General features: G+C 37.8%; 1 protein-coding gene across 4 annotated transcripts in view; it reads left to right on the top strand.

The window, feature by feature from the left end:
- The first annotated feature begins 9,519 nt into the window (after positions 1–9,519).
- thrb (thyroid hormone receptor beta) overlaps positions 9,520–10,589 on the top strand; it is a 113,708-nt gene continuing 112,638 nt past the window's right edge. For all 4 annotated transcript variants that reach the window (XM_061966830.2, XM_061966828.2, XM_061966829.2 and 1 more), the window contains exon 1: positions 9,520–9,858. The gene's annotated coding sequence lies outside the window, so the exon portion shown is untranslated. The remainder of the gene's footprint in view (positions 9,859–10,589) is intronic.

Genomic DNA, 10,589 nt, shown 5'->3' with positions numbered 1-10,589 from the left:
AAAATCTTCTTTAGTTTTTTTTAATTTATATTGTCTATATAAACTCAGGAAATATGTCCCTGGACACATGAGGACTTTGAATATGACCAATGTATGATCCTGTATCGGCTTGGTATCGGATTGATACCCAAATTTGTGGTATCATCCAAAACTAATGTAAAGCATCTAAACAACAGAAGAATAAGTGATTATTACATTTTAACAGAAGTGGAGATAGAACATGTTGAAACAGAAAATAACCCGATATTAACAGTAAATGAACAAGTGGATTAATAATTAATTTTCTACCTCTTGTCCTTAATAATTTTGACAAAATAATAGAATGATAAATAACACAATATGTTACTGCATACGTCAGCAGCTAAATTAGGAGCCTTTTTTTGCTTACTTACTACTAAAAGACAAGTTGTCTTGTATGTTCACTATTTTATTTAGGACAAAATTGCAATAGGAAAAATATGTTTATTATAGCCTAAGATTTTTTTGTTAAAATAAAGCCAATAATGACATTTTTTGTGGTCCCCTTTATTTAGAAAAGTACCGAAAAGTACCGAAAAACTTTTGGTCCCGGTACCAAAATATTGGTATCGGGACAACAATAATACATACACACTGAGCACCCACTGGCAGAAAAGTAGATTGGCGCCTATGGTGCACCACCTTATTCTAATGAGGATTTGGCGTGTATACGGGGCTTTTGCAGCGGAGACACTTGATCTTTTTTCAGCATTTTCATGCTATCGTGCTCCTACTTGTGTGCGATGTGTTGAAGCGGCAGCACACAACTACAATGTGTAACACCTTTTCTGAGTCGCAATCCAGACAACAGGAACATATGCACACTGACACTTAATTCTGTTCGCAAGGCTGTGGATCACATCACCAGCGAATACATAAGTCTGGAATGACTCAAACGCAAGAAACTGCAAAATGAAAGGCATTTTAGTAAATCAGGGGTGTCCAAACCCCCAGCCCATGTGCCAAATGCAGTGTCGGCATTTTCAATTTGTCCCGCTAGAGTTCTATTTCAATAAGCAATCTGGCCATGCAGGTGTCTTCATATTAAACTTAAAGGGGCCATATGTAATAATTGAATGTCAAGTCATCATTAAATGGCCCTGATATGTCAAAAGGCATTAATAAATCATCTTCTTTTCGAATATCTCTATAATTGATAAAGTAGTTCAGACGGGATATGCTCATTTCAAAATTAGATTTGCAGCCCCGAAATCCTGTTATTGTTTTCATTTCGATGTGCCGCCCTCTACCGTTTGATCGATTAGAAAGTCAGTGAGTGTGTCACATCCAGGTTGCCAGTTACGCACCGCCATCTTCGTCTAGCTACTGCCACTGGTAAAGTTACTAAACATGTCAGACCTTAGTAAATCTAAAAGGCGTCCTTACGATTCTCAACTTAGTCATGACAAAGCCAGGAACAAAACGAGAATTTGTATTGGATGCCTTTGAAAGATGGAGATGATTGAAGGCGGAGAAGATTTTTTCATCTGAAGGCAAATTTGCTAATTTTCTCCTTGATAGGTAAGTGAGGCATCGTAATCACTTCCGTGTCTCCCTATGTTTACAGAGATAGATGATAAATCATGCATCTCACATGACATGAGATGTCTGAGTAGGTATTCCGACATGTTGGGACACTTTGATACCCAATTTACTGGCGAGAACGACACGAAGAGCGCATGTTCCCCCTGTATATTGGTCATTTTAAGCAATACTAGAACTTATTTCCTCAGCGCATTTATTTCAATTGCCATAGCAGCACGCTTCTGACTTCCAGCAACAAATGTGGGTTCCTACTCACAGAAACAAACGTGTTGTGTGTTCTAATCATGACTTGGTAACTGACAACGAAGACAACAATTTTTGGACAAATGAGGATTCACAACCTTATCTCTTTGAACCTGAATATATGGAGGATGAACTGCTTATAGAAGCGAGCACGAACAGAGGGTGAAAATGTTGGAGCACAAGGAAGCAATTGGGGAACTTGGAGCCAATGGTGTGCTTACCCAAAATCAACTGGGAAAAAAAACTTCCCCGGCCAGCTGTATCAAACCATCGAGTGAGTCATTATTGTATTAATCTTGATACATGATGTGGCGACTTGTCCAGGGTGTACCCTGCCTTCCGCCCGATTGTAGCTGAGATAGGCTCCAGCGCCCCCTGCAACCCTGAAGGGATTAAGCGGTAGCAAATGGATGGATGGATGGATGATGCACATCATGCTTGTTATTACAACTACAGTACATACACTGTCAAGCTAGATGTGTACAAAAAACATATGTGGGCTAATACTTTACAGATACTGTAATATCATTTGTCATGTTTTTCAGTCGGTACATACTGGTGTCCTATCACAATATGTTGTATATTACAAACTCAAAAGCCATTCAGTTGCTGACACAAGACGATGTGTTAGTACACTAGAAAAAGAGTTCCTCAGTGTTCGCTCTTACAGTGACATTGTTTCTACAACTTGGTTATAATGCAGGTTACGGAACATAAATAAAGTATTGTTGGCATTTTTTAGATGCTTTTTCAAAGTGATTTAGGGGCAGCATGGATTGTTCCCATTACCTGTATTGTTCACTGCTCTAGAACAAGTCGATTATTACAAATTAGAATAAAAAAAACAACCTTTTGTCTCCTTGTCTCTCATCAAGATTGTGAACAAAATTGCAGTTGCCTATTATGCAAAACCAACTTTTCTTACCTATTGGCACATGTTTTTGTGTATTTGAGATCTGCAAAGGGCCCCAAAATTTGAAATCAAACCATGAAGACATGGCGGAGATATTTTTCCCCATTTGTGAAGTTTTTCCCATTGGTGACATCAGCTGATATCTCCATGTATGGTAAAGTTTTACCCAAAGTGCTCTGCGTGACTGTGTCATTGGAGCCCGACAGTGTAGTCAATAAGCTCCTTCTTTTTCTCTATCTTCTTGTTGTTGGAGTGGAGGTACGTAAATAAGACCGTCCACAAAAAGGCTCATCCTGAAGAGAAGGTCAGAAAGCAGCTAAAATATGGTCTGTAAAATATAATTTATGCAACATTTTGACCAAAGAACCACCATTACCTGTCAGGGAGACCACAAAGAAAAAAATCTTCAAAGGGTCTAATTATGCAAAACTAACTCTTCCTACCTGTTGGTACCTGTTTTGGTGTATTTGGGATCCCCAGACAGCGTAGAGCAGAGACATTTATAAAAACAATTTTGCCTTCCTCCAAACTTGCTCACAACGAGCCATTTGGAATGTAATACTTTACTGATATATTTTGCCTCAATTACGTCAGCGGGTATCTTCATATGTGGTAGGGGTTAACCCGAAGAGCTTTGCGACAGTCCGTCATTTTCGTTTAGTTGCATGCACATGCATGCTAAAATCCTCCGCTGTTGCCATTTTTAATACAAAGTAGCATATAGTTCTAACTAGGGTTGTCCCGATACCAATAATTTACTTAAATGTTAATAGATACTTCTCAATACTTTTCGATTTATTTCCAAATCAAGATTCAAGATTTCAAGATGCTTTATTATTGTCCATTCTTTAACATGTACAAGACACATAAGAACTGAAAATTTCATTTTCGGCACAGTCCCACTAAGAGCAGACATACCTTACAAGGGGACAAGACGGGACCGCCAACGGATCAGCCACTTACAGCGCTCCTTAAAAAAGGTGAGAAAAAGATGACATTGGGAAAGGGGGAAGAGTAAAAAAAGTATCAGTCTAAGGCTGGACCCTCAAATAAAGGTAACTACGTAAAATGTCAATATTGGCTTTATTTGAACAGAAAATCTTACAATGTATCAAACATACGTTTCCTATTACACTCAAAGAACAATTTTAGATGGTTGAAATTCAAATTAAAACGCAATAAACACATTGGGCTTTTCTTGTTGCACTTAAAGAACAATTTACACCTTTCCATATTAATTATAGTCTGCCATAATCGAGGATTAGGTTATATTAGAATAAAAAGCTTTATTGACATTATATTAAATGCATCATGATTTATGGTTGCCACTCCTGGTCTGTGCTTTAAGAAAAATACAATTATTAGTAAGTATACTAAAAACAAAACTATGGATACAAGTACATATATATGTCGTGTAGCAGGCAAAATACACAGTTTTTTGCCATTCTTCCACTCCACGGTGTTATTGCTTGTATGCTCTTTGTGTGTGCTTTTTGACACACTCAACATCATGTGCCCCGCTCGGCAGTCACTGACGCACAACGGCATTCGGATGAAAGAACGGTACCGGTATTTTTCAAATATAGTATAGTACCGATTTCAATTCATTAGTATCGCGGTACTTTATTAGTCCCGGTATACCGTACAACACTAGTTCTAACTTACAGTATATCTGTCAGCAGACTAAATATGGAAGCACTTAAAACTACAATACTTGGCAACATTTTGACCAAAGCACCACCATCACATGTTATGTAGACCACAAGAAGGATCATCACACTATGATCTCTTTAAGAGTGTGTTCATCATGAATTGGTCGCATTGGAGCAGTGTTTGTGTTCTCAGGATGCAAGGACAGGCAGCGTACATAAGAGGCTTTTAATCCGTTTACACAGGCAAAATACAAACGTAGCTACTTAGCTTTGCATGCTAAGCAGAAAACAAAATATTGTAGCGTGAAGCTAGCATAACAGTAACCATAGTTACGGTCGCCAGTGGCGAACAACAAGAAAGTATTTTGTGTGGAAAACAGGCAAACGCCACTCTCACGTGTAACGAACAAAAATCCCAGGCCGAGTGAGCTCCGACAAGGGTATTGTAATGGGGTGTGATCAACAACGTGCCAGGTGGGAAAACTAATCATAACTATGACAGGTGTGTGAGCTCAAAAACTCTTAGCAACGGAAATGTAAACAAAGGACGGAAGAAGTGCTAGGAAAATAACTATATATATGAAAGGGACAAGCAGTAGAAAATGGATGGATGGATGGAAAACCTAGAAGATCAATAAGACAGAAAACAACAAAGGACATAACCTGATGACAGATCATGATAGTGTTCCTTTTTTTGTACTGCATATACATTGTGTGTATGTGGAAAAAAAGTGTATATGTTGTATCGATGAATATTTATTTTTGAATATTGAATTTTTGCGTCTTTCATAATTTAAAAGCAGTGGCTACAAATGTAGTTCATGTTGCACTTGACCAATCTTCCTCTCAGGGAATAAAACACACTAGTCAATCCGAAGTTCTTTTGGATGACATATATGTTGAGTAAAAAGGGCCACCGAGACAGAACAGTACTAAAGCTTTAGGAGACTAACCCTTACAACGCAACAATAGCATCAGCAAGTGAGGTCTAACTTCAAACAAAATGAGCCAGCTTATGTAGAGCGAAAACAGCCCCACCCGCCCAGGAGGAAATACAGCTGCTACTTCAAAACGGATAAGGAACTGGCCAAAACAGCTCTGTGAGCCGACAAACAGGAGCCCTTAAGACAAAACAAAGTGTTTACTATCTGACATAAGATAAAAGCAAGGATGTCACGAGAAGACATGCTACATGGGAAAATACTAGCTGATTTAAACATGACTATGGATTAAGAAAGAACACTTAAAAATACAGTATCTCCTTCTCACACTCACCACCACCACCAGACTGAATGTGGAGTGAGTGAGGTTCTCAGTGTACACTGTAAAAGCGCTTTGAGTGTCCCGGAAAGCACGATATAAACCTAATCCATTATTATTATTATTATTATTATTAAAAAATACCTGTCTGGAAAGACATTTCTACTTGGTTTGAATCCTGGTACTTGTGAGTTAGGAATGTTTATATATTTAGGTTTTATTGATGGTAATAACATTGATAAAAAGTTGATTTTGTAATGGGGGTTTCAAATAAAATTCTGCCGAGGGCCCCAATTTAGCCTGGGGCGCCCCTGGATTTTATATTTAATGAAATTAATTTAAAAATAGGGTTAGGGTTAGGCGAACAGGTTTTATCCGGCCCACGGGATGACTTTGCTAAGTATAAAAATGAACCTGAAATTTGTGAATGAAAGAAACAGCTGTTCTTAATGTGTCCACTGGATGTCGCAATAGCAATTCTTTGTATCTTTGTAGATGATGCTACATATGTACAAAATAAACCACATGATGTTAGCACATCAGTCAATGAAAATAATCAAACTACATAAATAATATACTGTAATTTGATTTTGATATATTTAAAAAAAATCTTTATTCAGAAAATATAAACAACAAAAAATAAAGATAGAATACTATTAACCGCAACATGCAAGTGTAAAAAAAACCCAACAACATTATGATTTGTACAATTTCAGAATGTGCTTGTTCTATTTTTAAACAAAGAAAACAATCTGAAGTTGTCTTTATTTTTAAGCTATCATGCCGTGATTTTACCAGTCTGGCCCACTTGTGAGTAGATTTTTCTCCATGTGGCCCCCGATCTAAAATGAGTTTGACACCCCTGCTCTAACATAACAAAATGTGGAACAACTGTGGATACATTCAGGATGCGCTGTATAATCAATTAACAATCTTTTGAGTTTTCAAGTTAACAAAACATTTAAATGACATCATTTGGCACAATCTGAGTTCATTTTAAAAGTTACAAGCAAATAGCAGCAGTTTGTTGGAATGACCAATACATGTTAAAAGAAAAAAAATACCAGCTTTGTTGAAAAGGGGACAAAATGTGTCATAATAAGGGTTGTTAGTATAATTATTGAAATAGTTTTAAAGGGTTCTTGTTAAATTGTATTTTAAGAATGTGCTGCAGGCTAGTAAACAAAAAGTATGGTCTGCAAATGGCCCCGGGTCCACACTTTGTACACCACTAGATAGCCCGAACATTTTACAGTTTTTTCCATATGCTTACACACAATTTTACTAACTGTGTGCCTTTTTTCAAAAGGATTTACATACTTTTCCAAACACAACCTTCAATTTTCTTAATTTCTAGATTATTTGCAAAATGACACACTTCGGTCAAAACATATGCCCACTCATCAAAATAAAGCAAGCATTTGTAAAAATGCACTTTTATTGTCATCTCACTCACACAGACTTCAAATGATAAGACACTATTGGAGTGAGTTACCCAGAACAGTGATAAATACAAAACACAATTGTAAAAAACCCTATTTTACTATAAGAAATCACATGTTTGGGGCATTTTGCCCGACCCTTCTAGCATATGTGATGGACAACAACTGTAACTTCAAAAAATATATTGGCAAATCCACAAGGATCGTCATTGTTTACTTTGAAGTGGGCCTATACATAAGGGCCTACAGACAAAGTAAATATCCTGTAATCAAGGAGACCAGGACCAAGGAGATCATCGTCGACTTCAGGAAGCACCAGTCCAGCCACACTCCACTCTACATCAACGGCACAGCGGTGGAGATAGTAAGCAGCACCCAGTTCCTGGGGGTGCAGATAACTGACAATATGACCTGGTCCCTACACACCGGAGCTCTTGTAAAAAGAACTCAGCAGCGCATGCACTTTTTGCGTCGGATTAAAAAAGCACAGCTCCCTCCCCCCATTCTCACCACATTCTACAGAGGCACTATAGAGAGCCCGCTGACCAACAGCATCTCTGTCTGTACTGGAGCCTGCAGTGCCTCAGACTGGAAGTCTCTGCAGAGAGTGGTGAGGACGGCGGAAAAGATCATGAGGACTCCTCTTCCTCCTATCCAGGAGATCCCAAAAAGCCGCTGCCTGACCAGGGCTCAGAAAATCTGCAGAGACTCCTCCCACCCCCACCAAGGACTGTTTTCACTGCTGGACTCTAGATAGAGGTTCCGCAGCCTCCGTAGCAGAACCTCCAGGTCTGTAACAGCTTCTTCCCTCAGGCCGGAAGACTCTTGAACGCATCATAATAATCCCCTCAATTCCCCCCAAAAATGGATTAACTCGCTGGAATATAAAGACAATATAACATACACCCATAAACGTGGATGCATATGCAAAAGTGCAATATATTTATCTGTACAGTAATCTATTTATTTATATCTGCACCTTATTGATTTTTTTATCCTGCACTACCATGAGCTAATGCAACGAAATGTCGTTCTTATTTGTACTGTAAAGTTCAAATTTGAATCACAATAAAAAGTCTAAGTCTAATCTTTTCAAGAAGTGCTCAACAATGACGAAGCAAACTGCAAATATTTATTTTTTTACCACAGTCAGGTAAAGCAACATATCACAGTAGTCGACAATGACATGCAGTACAAATTAAAATCTGAGACAAATAAAAAGTTTTGAAAAAAAATCTGGAGATAAATAAAAATGACAGCATAGAGCAGTGGTTCTCAACCTTTTTTCAGTGATGTACCCCCTGTGAACATTTTTTTAATTCAAGTACCCCCTAATCAGAGCAAAGCATTTTTGTTTGGAAAAAAAGAGATAAAGAAGTAAAATACAGCACTATGTCATCAGTTTCTGATTTATTAAATTGTATAACAGTGCAACATATTGCTCATTTGTAGTGGTCTTTCTTGAACTATTTGGAAAAAAAGATATAAGAATAACTAAAAACTTGTTGAAAAATAAACAAGTGATTCAATTATAAATAAAGATTTGTACACATAGAAGTAATCATCAACTTAAAGTGCCCTCTTTGGGGATTGTAATAGAGATCCATCTGGATTCATGAACTTAATTCTAAACATTTCTTCACAAAAAAAGAAATCTTTAACATCAATATTTATGGAACATGTCCACAAAAAATCTAGCTGTCAACACTGAATATTGCATTGTTGCATTTCTTTTCACAGTTCTTTTTGACAGACATTTTAGTGAGGGTCAAACCATCATGGCGTGGGCGAAACTCTTGGTTTATGGTAATGAATGGAATAGCCTACTTGATTTGATGTTCAGTTTATGAACTTACATTCATATTGTGTTGAAGTATTATTCAATAAATATATTTATAAAGGATCTTTGAATTGTTGCTATTTTTAGAATTTTTAAAAAAAAAATCTCACGTACCCCTTTGCATACCTTCAGGTACCCCCAGGGGTACGCTTACCCCCATTTGAGAACCACTGGCTTAGAGTATAGGCTACATGTGCAGACTTAGGCAACAGCAAGGTTTGAAAACCTGGAGATAAAGATGTGTGTATCACAATCCTAGTGTGTGTGTAAAGTGTGAAAATGGGTGTAACACAATCCTTATATGTGTGCAAGATTGGAAAGTAAAGCAATTTGTGTAATATTTCACAAAAAGTGTGAAGCAGAGTCTATGCTTAATATTAGGCAAATCTGCACAGTGGTTTTGTTTACTGTGTGAAAATTTAAAATTTAGTGTGTAGCAATTTGAAAAAAAAAAAAGTGCTGCAGGCCAGTAAACAAAAAGTATGGTCTGCAAATGGCCCCGGGGCCACACTTTGCACACCCCTAGATAGCCTGTACATATTATGTAAAGACACGTTGCAACAGTATGGACCAGGCAGGCCCAACTGAAAAAAGAAAAAAAAATCTGTCATTGTAAAAAAGGAACAGTGTGTGATATGGGCGAGGCATCTTGTGTTGTGTTGGAGTCCTATTTCAGCTGTCTGATCGTCCATATAGTGTTGATAGCGTGTAAATTGTGCAACAATGTTGTCTATTAGTTGAAGTTGTGTGTATTTTTGCTCACACAGCCTGGTTGTTCCTGCTAGCCTACCCTGACAAACAAGCTAGCCGGGGTCATTTCAGGTGAAAGAACAGCCGAGTCCAGCTCCCTCAAAGCCGGCTGAGGTCGACTCTGGCTGCCGTGGAGGAGGAATGGACACACAGGGGCACCACCGCTGACATCAGGACATCATCGACACATAAGCGGTAAGATCACACTTGATTTGGGGGATTTATTTTTGACAGCCATTGCGAGTAGTTGACGCGTACGTCTTTTTATATTTTTAACGCCAGTTTGTGTCGCAATATCGGAGCTCGTTTATTCTATATTGGGACTAACTTTGCTACTTTCGCTATTAAATTAACCTTTCTGACAATTCGGGGGGAAGTATGTCCAGCAAATATTAAGTATATATAGCAATATTGACAACTGGCAGCGGATTTAAGACTGCCATTTTCCGCCCACGACGGCGTCTATAAGAAATGGGATGTTCCGATGAAAACCGAAATTATTAAAAGTTTTTCGTTCTTACTCAATTCTGTGGGTTGTAATCTACGCCGAATTGAACAGCGAATGATATATATCAAGCGGAAGTAGACATGTTTTGATGTTCACTTTAACGTTAGAAACTTGAAACTGGCTTTTCTAAAAAATGTTGGATACTGCACTGAGATTCTGTCATAAGAGGCCAAGCATATTTGTGCCGGTTGGAGGTTGTTTTCATGCGGCTCAGGTAATGGCGACCCCTTATGGGAAGGCATTATACTGCTTTATTGCCTACACCACAACAGATTATATTATTATGTACTGTGAGTAAATAAATATTTGATCCCCTACTGATTTTGCAAGTTTACTCTCTTACAATAATATGAACAATCCATTATTTTTTTAGCTTTGTTTCAACGGAAACAAAAATAATAACATCAATAAAGGAATT

The sequence above is a fragment of the Nerophis lumbriciformis genome, linkage group LG11 (genome assembly GCF_033978685.3).
Source record: "Nerophis lumbriciformis linkage group LG11, RoL_Nlum_v2.1, whole genome shotgun sequence".
Taxonomy (NCBI): Eukaryota; Metazoa; Chordata; class Actinopteri; order Syngnathiformes; family Syngnathidae; genus Nerophis; species Nerophis lumbriciformis.
This window is presented reverse-complemented; position numbering and strand designations above follow the sequence as displayed.